This window comes from Eptatretus burgeri, unplaced genomic scaffold (genome assembly GCF_056783735.1).
Source record: "Eptatretus burgeri isolate ZD-2024b unplaced genomic scaffold, Ebu_testis_v1 Ebu_testis_scaffold_364, whole genome shotgun sequence".
NCBI lineage: Eukaryota > Metazoa > Chordata > Myxini > Myxiniformes > Myxinidae > Eptatretus > Eptatretus burgeri.
The window spans coordinates 35,395-43,769 of NW_028222313.1; the positions used below are offsets into that span (position 1 = coordinate 35,395).

Below are 8,375 nucleotides of genomic sequence, written 5' to 3' on the forward strand. Positions count from 1 at the left end.
GTTGGAAGAAAAGCATGAAGCCGATAGAGAAATGTTGTATAATTTGTCTCTGATACAAAATCCAACCTTGAGAGAAAAAAGTTGATAGGTTCATCGTGAAGAAGATGATTAGTGCTAAATTGAAACTTGGACTTGGAAATTCAAAAAACTTATAGGCTCTAATGATGCCATTAAGACTGAAGAGCAATTAGCTGATGAATTACATAAACCAATATTCACAAAGTTTCAGAGAAGGAAAGTTTATTCCAAGGAAGTTGATTATATCTGGTCTGCTGATTTGATTGAACTCAATAATGATAAGGGGTACAAGTATGCTTTAACCGTTATTGATTTGAGGAGTAGATATGCGTGGGTTGTCCCTTTAAAAAACAAAACAGGTAATACTCTTATGTTAGCTTTTCAACAGATATTTAATAAAAGTAAGAGAAAACCTAAGAAATTGTGGACTGATGAGGGTAGAGAGTTTTATAACAAGACATTTATTAATTTTCTAAAAAATAACAGTATTACATTATACAGTACCTTTAATGAAGGGAAGGCAGTTGTTGTTGAACGTTTTAATCGTACCTTAAAAGAGAGACTATATAAAAATTCACACAACTCGGTTCACAACAATGGTCATCTTTTATTCAGGATATTGTGGATAAGTATAATGACACGATTCACACGTCAACGAATATGAAGCCATCAGAAACATTTACAAAATTAAAATATGAAAAAGAGATTAATGTCAGAAAACCTAAGTTCAAAGTTGGTGATATCGTAAGAATATATAGGTGGAAATCTCATTTTGAAAAGGGTTTTACTGAACGATGGACGAAAGAACTTTTTAAAATTGTTGATGTAATAGATACAGTTCCTTGGACTTATAAAATATATGATTTGGAAGGGGAAGAGATTTTAGGTTCATTTTATTCACAGGAATTACAAAAGACAAAACGAAGCAGATAATACACCTTTGTGGACACTAGAGGGACAAGTCCGAGGTGTATTACAGTATATAATGTGTGTCAAGGGGGACGTTCTTAGATCTGTGAACCCCAAACACAGAATCCTCAACTGAATAGTCAAGGCTTAACTTTTGTTTGTTGATGTGTGTGTGTGTGCAATGGGAGCAATGGGTTGGCGCTTCACTCCCTCCTACTATACACCGTTGTGGACACTCGAGGGCCAAGTCCGAGGTGTATAACAGTATATAATGTGTGTCAAGGGGGACGTTCTTAGATCTGTGAACCCCAAACACAGAATCCTCAACTGAATAGTCAAGGCTTAACTTTTGTTTGTTGATGTGTATGTGTGTGTGTGTCCCAACCCTCACATTCAAAATCTCAACCCCAACCCTCACATTCAAAATCTCAACCCCAACTCAATCCTCGCCCAACACAATGTCTTTTTCAAAATGAGATTTCCACCTATATATATATATTTTTACGTTTTTTTTTTCTTCTTCCAATTCTGTCTTTTAAGGCTTTCAGGTTTGATGACGTAGAAAGGGGGAGTAAGCCTGCACTTTCTTCCCAGAACTTTCTTGATCTTGCTCCCATCAAGCACCATCCGACAAAGAACTACATCGATAGGTTTAGATCCCAAAGAGTGATAGCAACTCCAAAAGTCTCCAAAATATAAATAAATAAAATAATAATAATAATAAATAAATAAATAAATAAATAAAAGCCCCCAAAAAAGTTTCAAGTGTCCAACATAAACCCAACTTTCCAAGTCTTCAAGGTATAACCACATTCCCGTTGAGTTTCCAAGATATGTATCACATTGTGAGTTATCAATCCAGAACCCACATTTCAAGTATTCAAAGTAAAACCAACTTACAAAGTCTCTTAAGGATAACTCATTTACTGATTTTTTCAAAATTTGTGAGTCTCCAAGGTAGGCCCCATATTTAGAACCATCTTGGCAGAACCCTTTTCCTGAGTCTCCAAGGTAGTTATTAAAACCATCAAGGCAGAACTCATTTACTGATTTTTTCAAAATTTGTGAGTCTCCAAGGTAGGCCCCATATTTAGAACCATCTTGGCAGAACCCTTTTCCTGAGTCTCCAAGGTAGTTATTAAAACCATCAAGGCAGAACTCATTTACTGATTTTTTCAAAATTTGTGAGTCTCCAAGGTAAAACTTGTATTCTGGCTCATCAAGGTATAACTTGTTCAGTGGGTATTGTCTTGATAACTCACAATGAGTACTATTGCTGTAAAACTCTTTTTCAGGATTTTGCTGGTCTCCAAGGTATAACTCTTTGGTTGGGTCATCAAGGACGAACTCGTTCTGTGGGTCTTGGTCGCTCATAAGGTCTTCAACCAAGCCAACAATTTCGCCCCAAGTTGTAGCAAAGCAGTATTTTCATTTCGTATTTCAGACACAATTTCCTGTGAGAGAAAATAATAATGTATTAATTAAGTTATTTAATTATTAAATGAGTATGCTTCAATCAAAGTTTGAAAATAGGAAAATAAAAAATCTTACCTCAATAGATAAGAGGTTTGAATCCAGTTCATCAACTTGAAGGTTTAGTTCCATACAAGACAGAGAGTTCCAAGGAACACCAAAGTCATCCCACTCAAGGTCTTGGTCGCTCATAAGGTCTTCAACCAAGCCAACAATTTCCCCCAAGTTGTAGCAAAAGCAGTATTTTCATTTCGTATTTCAGACACAATTTCCTGTGAGAGAAAATAATAATGTATTAATTAAGTTATTTAATTATTAAATGAGTATGCTTCAATCAAAGTTTGAAAATAGGAAAATAAAAAATCTTACCTCAATAGATAAGAGGTTTGAATCCAGTTCATCAACTTGAAGGTTTAGTTCCATAGAAGACAGAGAGTTTGAGACAAGCACACAGCACACCATTGCCAGCAAGAACAAATGTTTAAAATGGAGCCTGGGTTTGAAGCTTTTATAGAGAAAGACTGGTGGGTGTGGTTTCCTTTGGAAATTCCCTGGGCAAGCCTAGGCAAGCCTTCATTGGGAAATTTTTCAAAACCATAACATCCTGTAATTTTCTAGTGATTTCTTTGTGAGTCAGAGATGAACTGGAAATGATGTAAGAGTGGGCGGGGCTTAGCAAAAGTAGGCGGAGCTTAGGAAAAGTGGGCGTGGCTTAGAAAAAATACCTTATGAAAAGTGGGCGGAGCTTAGCAAAAGTAGGCGGAGCTTAGGAAAAGTGGGCGTGGCTTAGAAAAAATACCTTATGAAAAGTGGGCGGAGCTTAGCAAAAGTGGGCGGGGCTTAGGAAAAGTGGGCGTGGCTTAGAAAAAATACCTCATGAAAAGTGGGCGGAGCTTAGCAAAAGTGGGCGGGGCTTAGCAAAAGCGGGTCGGGTTTAAAGAAAAGTGGGCGGGGCTTATTGAATACCTTGTGGATAGTGGGCGGTGCTTAACAAAAGTGGGCGGGGCTTAGCAAAAGTGGGCGGGGCTTAAAGAAAAGTGGGCGGGACTTAGCAAAAGTGGGCGGGGCTTATGAAAAGTGGGCGTGGCTTAGAAAAAACCTTATGAAAAGTGGGCGGAGCTTAGCAAAAGTGGGCGGGGCTTAGCAAAAGTGGGCGGGGCTTAATAAAAAATAACCTGTGGCTCAGGAGGTGGTCAAACAAGAGCATTAAGAGAAGTTTATCATTTCGTAATGGCACAAAAGGGATATCTTAAAAAATATAAAGATTCAAATGTTTTGTTTGTCAATATTTTAGATGGGGATTATTGTGCAAAGAAAATTAAACTATTGAAGGAATTTGAGAATGAACAAATCTTTATAGGTTCAATGAGTGAGCTGTTCAACCCCCAGGTGTTCAATTCAATGAGGTTCAACCTCCAAGTTAAAAGGGGAGACAAATAAATATACCTTGGGATAAAAAGGGGATTTATTTTTAGGGAAAAAAAATATAAATCGCTGAAAATCCCCCATTCATTTACATGGGGAAAAGTGAGCCAGAATCAGTATTCTTACCCTACTTTGGTCGCTCATAAGGTCTTCAACCAAGCCAACAATTTCCCCCCAAGTTGTAGCAAAAGCATTATTTTCATTTTGTATTTCAGACACAATTTCCTGTGAGAGAAAATAATAATGTATTAATTAAGTTATTTAATTATTAAACGAGTCGATGTTTAAAAGGAACTAAAAATAGGAAAATAAAATCTTACCTCAATGGATAAGAGGTTTGAATCCAGTTCATCAACTTGAAGGTTTAGTTCCATACAAGTCAGAGAGTTCCAAGGGACCCCAAAGTCATCCCACTCAAGGTCTTGGTCGCTCATAAGGTCTTCAACCAAGCCAACAATTTCACCCCAAGTTGTGGCAAAATCGGTATTTTCATGTTGCATTTCAGATACAATTTCCTGTGAGAGAAAATAATAATGTATTAATTAAGTTATTTAATTATTAAACGAGTCGATGTTTAAAAGGAACTAAAAATAGGAAAATAAAAATCTTACCTCAATGGATAAGAGGTTTGAATCCAGTTCATCAACTTGAAGGTTTAGTTCCATACAAGTCTGAGAGTTCCAGGCAAGCACACAGCACACCATTGCCAGCAAAAACAAATGTTTAAAATGGAACCTGGGCATGAGGCTTTTATAGGGAGACTGTTGGGTGTGGTTTCCTGTGGAAATTCCCTGGTGGAATTTCATAACATGCTGGAAACCATTTCATAACATGGAAACCATAGAAACTGAAACATGCTGAAATTTTCTAGTGATTTCTTTGTGAGTCAGAGATGAACTGGAAATGATGTAAGAGTAGGTGGGCGGGGCTTAGGAAAAGTGGGCGTGGCTTATTAAAAAAACCTCATGAAAAGTGGGCGGAGCTTAGCAAAGTGGGCGGGGCTTAGAAAAAGTGGGCGTGGCTTAGAAAAAATACCTCCCGAAAAGTGGGTGGAGCTTAGCAAAAGTGGGCGGGGCTTAAAGAAAAGTGGGCGGGGCTTATTGAATACCTTGTGGAAAGTGGGCGGGGCTTAGCAAAAGTGGGCAGGGCTTAAAGAAAAGTGGGCGGGGCTTATTGAATACCTTGTGGAAAGTGGGCGGGGCTTAGCAAAAGTGGGCGGGGCTTAAAGAAAAGTGGGCGGGACTTTTGAATACTTGTGGAAAGTGGGCGGGGCTTAGCAAAAGTGGGCAGGGCTTAAAGAAAAGTGGGCGGGGCTTAAAGAAAAGTGGGTGGGGCTTATTGAATACCTTTTGGAAAGTGGGCGGGGCTTAGCAAAAGTGGGCGGGGCTTAAAGAAAAGTGGGCGGGGCTTATTGAATACCTTGTGGAAAGTGGGCGGGGCTTAGCAAAAGTGGGCGGGGTTTAAAGAAAAGTGGGCGGGGCTTAACAAAAAATAACCTGTGGCTCAGGAGGTGGTCAAACAAGAGCATTAAGAGAAGTTTATCATTTCATAATAGCACAAAAGGGGTATCTTAAAAAATATAAAGATTCAAATGTTTTGTTTTTCAATGTTTTAGATGGGGATTATTGTGCAAAGAAAATTAAACTATTGAAGGAATTTGAGAATGAACAAATCTTTATAGGTTCAATGAGTGAGCTGTTCAACCCCCAGGTGTTCAATTCAATGAGGTTCAACCTCCAGGTTAAAAGGGGAGACAAATAAATATACCTTGGGATAAAAAGGGGGTTTATTTTTCGGGAAAAAAAATAGGAATCGCTGAAAATCCCCCATTCATTTACATGGGGAAAAGTGAGCCAGAATCAGGAGATTCACCCTACTTTCATTTTTTACTCTTCCTCTTCTTTTTTACTCTTCCTCTTCTTTATTACTCTTCTTCTTCATTATTTACTCTTCTTCTTCATTTTTACTCTTCTTCTTCATTTTTTACTCTTCTTCTTCATTTTTTACTCTGCTTCTTCATTTTTTACTCTTCTTCTTTTTTACTCTTCTTCTTCATTTTTACTCTTCTTCATCATTTTTACTCTTCTTCTTCAATTTTCACTCTTCTTCTTCAATTTTTACTCTTCTTCCTCATTTTTACTCTTCTTTATCATTTTTTTACTCTTCTTCTTTTTTAGTCTTCTTCTTCATTTTTACTCTTCTTCTTTTTTAGTCTTCTTCCTCATTTTTACTCTTCTTCATTTTTTACTCTTCTTCTTTTTAACTCTTCTTCTTCATTTTTTACTCTTCTTCTTCTTCTTTTTTACTCTTCTTCTTCATTTTTTTACTCTTCTTCTTCATTTTTACTCTTCTTCTTCATTTTTTACTCTTCTTCTTCATTTTTTACTCTTCTTCTTCAATTTTTACTCTTCTTCTTCTTTTTTACTCTTCTTCATTTTTTACTCTTCTTCACTTTTACTCTTCTTCTTCATTTTTTACTCTTCTTCTTCTTTTTTACTCTTCTTCTTCATTTTTTACTCTTCTTCATTTTTATTCTTCTTCATTTTTTACTCTTCTTCATTTTTTTACTCTTCTTCTTCATTTTTTTACTCTTCGTTTTTACTCTTCTTCATTTTTTACTCTTCTTCTTCTTTTTAATTTTTCTTCTTCATTTTTTACTCTTCTTCATTTTTATTCTTCTTCTTCATTTTTTACTCTTCTTCATTTTTTTACTCTTCTTCTTCATTTTTTTACTCTTCTTTTTTACTCTTCTTCATTTTTTACTCTTCTTCTTCATTTTTTACTCTTCTTCTTCATTTTTTTCTCTTCTTCTTCATTTTTTACTCTTCTTCTTTTTCTTTTTTACTCTTCTTCTTCATTTTTTACTCTTCTTCTTCATTTTTACTCTTCTTCATTTTTTACTCTTCTTCTTCTTTTTTACTCTTCTTCTTCATTTTTTACTCTTCTTCTTTTTTACTCTTCTTCAATTTTTACTCTTCTTCATTTTTTACTCTTCCTCTTCTTTTTTACTCTTCCTCTTCTTTTTTACTCTTCTTCTTCATTTTTTACTCTTCTTCTTCATTTTTTACTCTTCTTCTTCATTTTTTACTCTTCTTCTTCTTTTTTACTCTTCTTCTTCAATTTTTACTCTTGTTCTTCATTTTTACTCTTCTTCTTCATTTTTACTCTTCTTCATTTTTTACTCTTCTTCATTTTTTACTCCTCTTCTTCATTTTTTACTCTTCTTCTTCATTTTTTACTCTTCTTCTTCATTTTTTACTCTTCTTCATTTTTTACTCTTCTTCATTTTTACTCTTCTTCTTCATTTTTTACTCTTCTTCTTCATTTTTTACTCTTCTTCATTTTTACTCTTCTTCTTTTTTACTCTTCTTCATTTTTTACTCTTCTTCTTTTTTACTCTTCTTCGTCAGTTTTTACTCTTCTTCTTCATTTTTTACTCTTCTTAATTTTTTACTCTTCTTCTTCATTTTTACTCTTCTTCATTTTTTACCCTTCTTCTTCTTTTTTACTCTTCTTCAATTTTTACTCTTCTTCTTCATTTTTTACTCTTCTTCTTTTTTTACTCTTCTTCTTTTTTACGCTTCTTCTTCAATTTTTACTCTTCTTCTTCATTTTTTACTCTTCTTTTTTACTCTTCTTCAATTTTTACTCTTCTTCTTCAATTTTTACTCTTCTTCTTCTTTTTTTACTCTTCTTCTTCTTTTTTTACGCTTCTTCTTCAATTTTTACTCTTCTTTTTTAATCTTCTTCATTTTTTACTCTTCTTCTTTATTTTTTACTCTTCTTCTTCATTTTTTACTCTTCTTCTTCTTATTTTTTACTCTTCTTCATTTTTTACTCTTCTTCTTCTTTTTTACTCTTCTTCTTAATTTTTTACTCTTCTTCTTCAATTTTACTCTTCTTCATTTTTTACTCTTCTTCTTTTTTACGCTTCTTCTTCAATTTTTACTCTTCTTCTTCATTTTTTACTCTTCTTTTTTACTCTTCTTCAATTTTTACTCTTCTTCTTCAATTTTTACTCTTCTTCTTCTTTTTTTACTCTTCTTCTTCTTTTTTTACGCTTCTTCTTCAATTTTTACTCTTCTTTTTTAATCTTCTTCTTCATTTTTTACTCTTCTTCTTTATTTTTTACTCTTCTTCTTCATTTTTTACTCTTCTTCTTCTTATTTTTTACTCTTCTTCTTCATTTTTTACTCTTCTTCTTCTTTTTTACTCTTCTTCTTAATTTTTTACTCTTCTTCTTCAATTTTTACTCTTCTTCTTCATTTTTACTCTTCTTCTTTATTTTTTACTCTTCTTCTTCTTTTTTACTCTTCTTCTTCATTTTTTACTCTTCTTCATTTTTACTCTTCTTCTTTCTTTTTACCCTTCTTCTTCTTTTTTACTCTTCTTCAATTTTTACTCTTCTTCATTTTTACTCTTCTTCTTCATTTTTTACTCTTCTTCTTCTTTTTTACTCTTCTTCTTCATTTTTACTCTTCTTCTTCATTTTTTACTCTTCTTTTTTACTCTTCTTCTTCTTTTTTACTCTTCTCCTTCATTTTTGCTCT

At 34.1% G+C, this 8,375-nt stretch overlaps 1 long non-coding RNA gene across 1 annotated transcript; it reads right to left on the reverse strand.

Moving 5' to 3' along the window:
• Nucleotides 1-623: 623 nt before the first annotated feature.
• On the reverse strand, nt 624-5,893 carry LOC147007254 (uncharacterized). The gene is made up of 3 exons (XR_015054325.1): nt 4,146-5,893; nt 2,479-4,050; nt 624-2,381 (listed from the first exon to the last, which is right to left on the reverse strand). It is a non-coding gene; the product is annotated as an uncharacterized LOC147007254 (long non-coding RNA).
• Nucleotides 5,894-8,375: the final 2,482 nt, after the last annotated feature.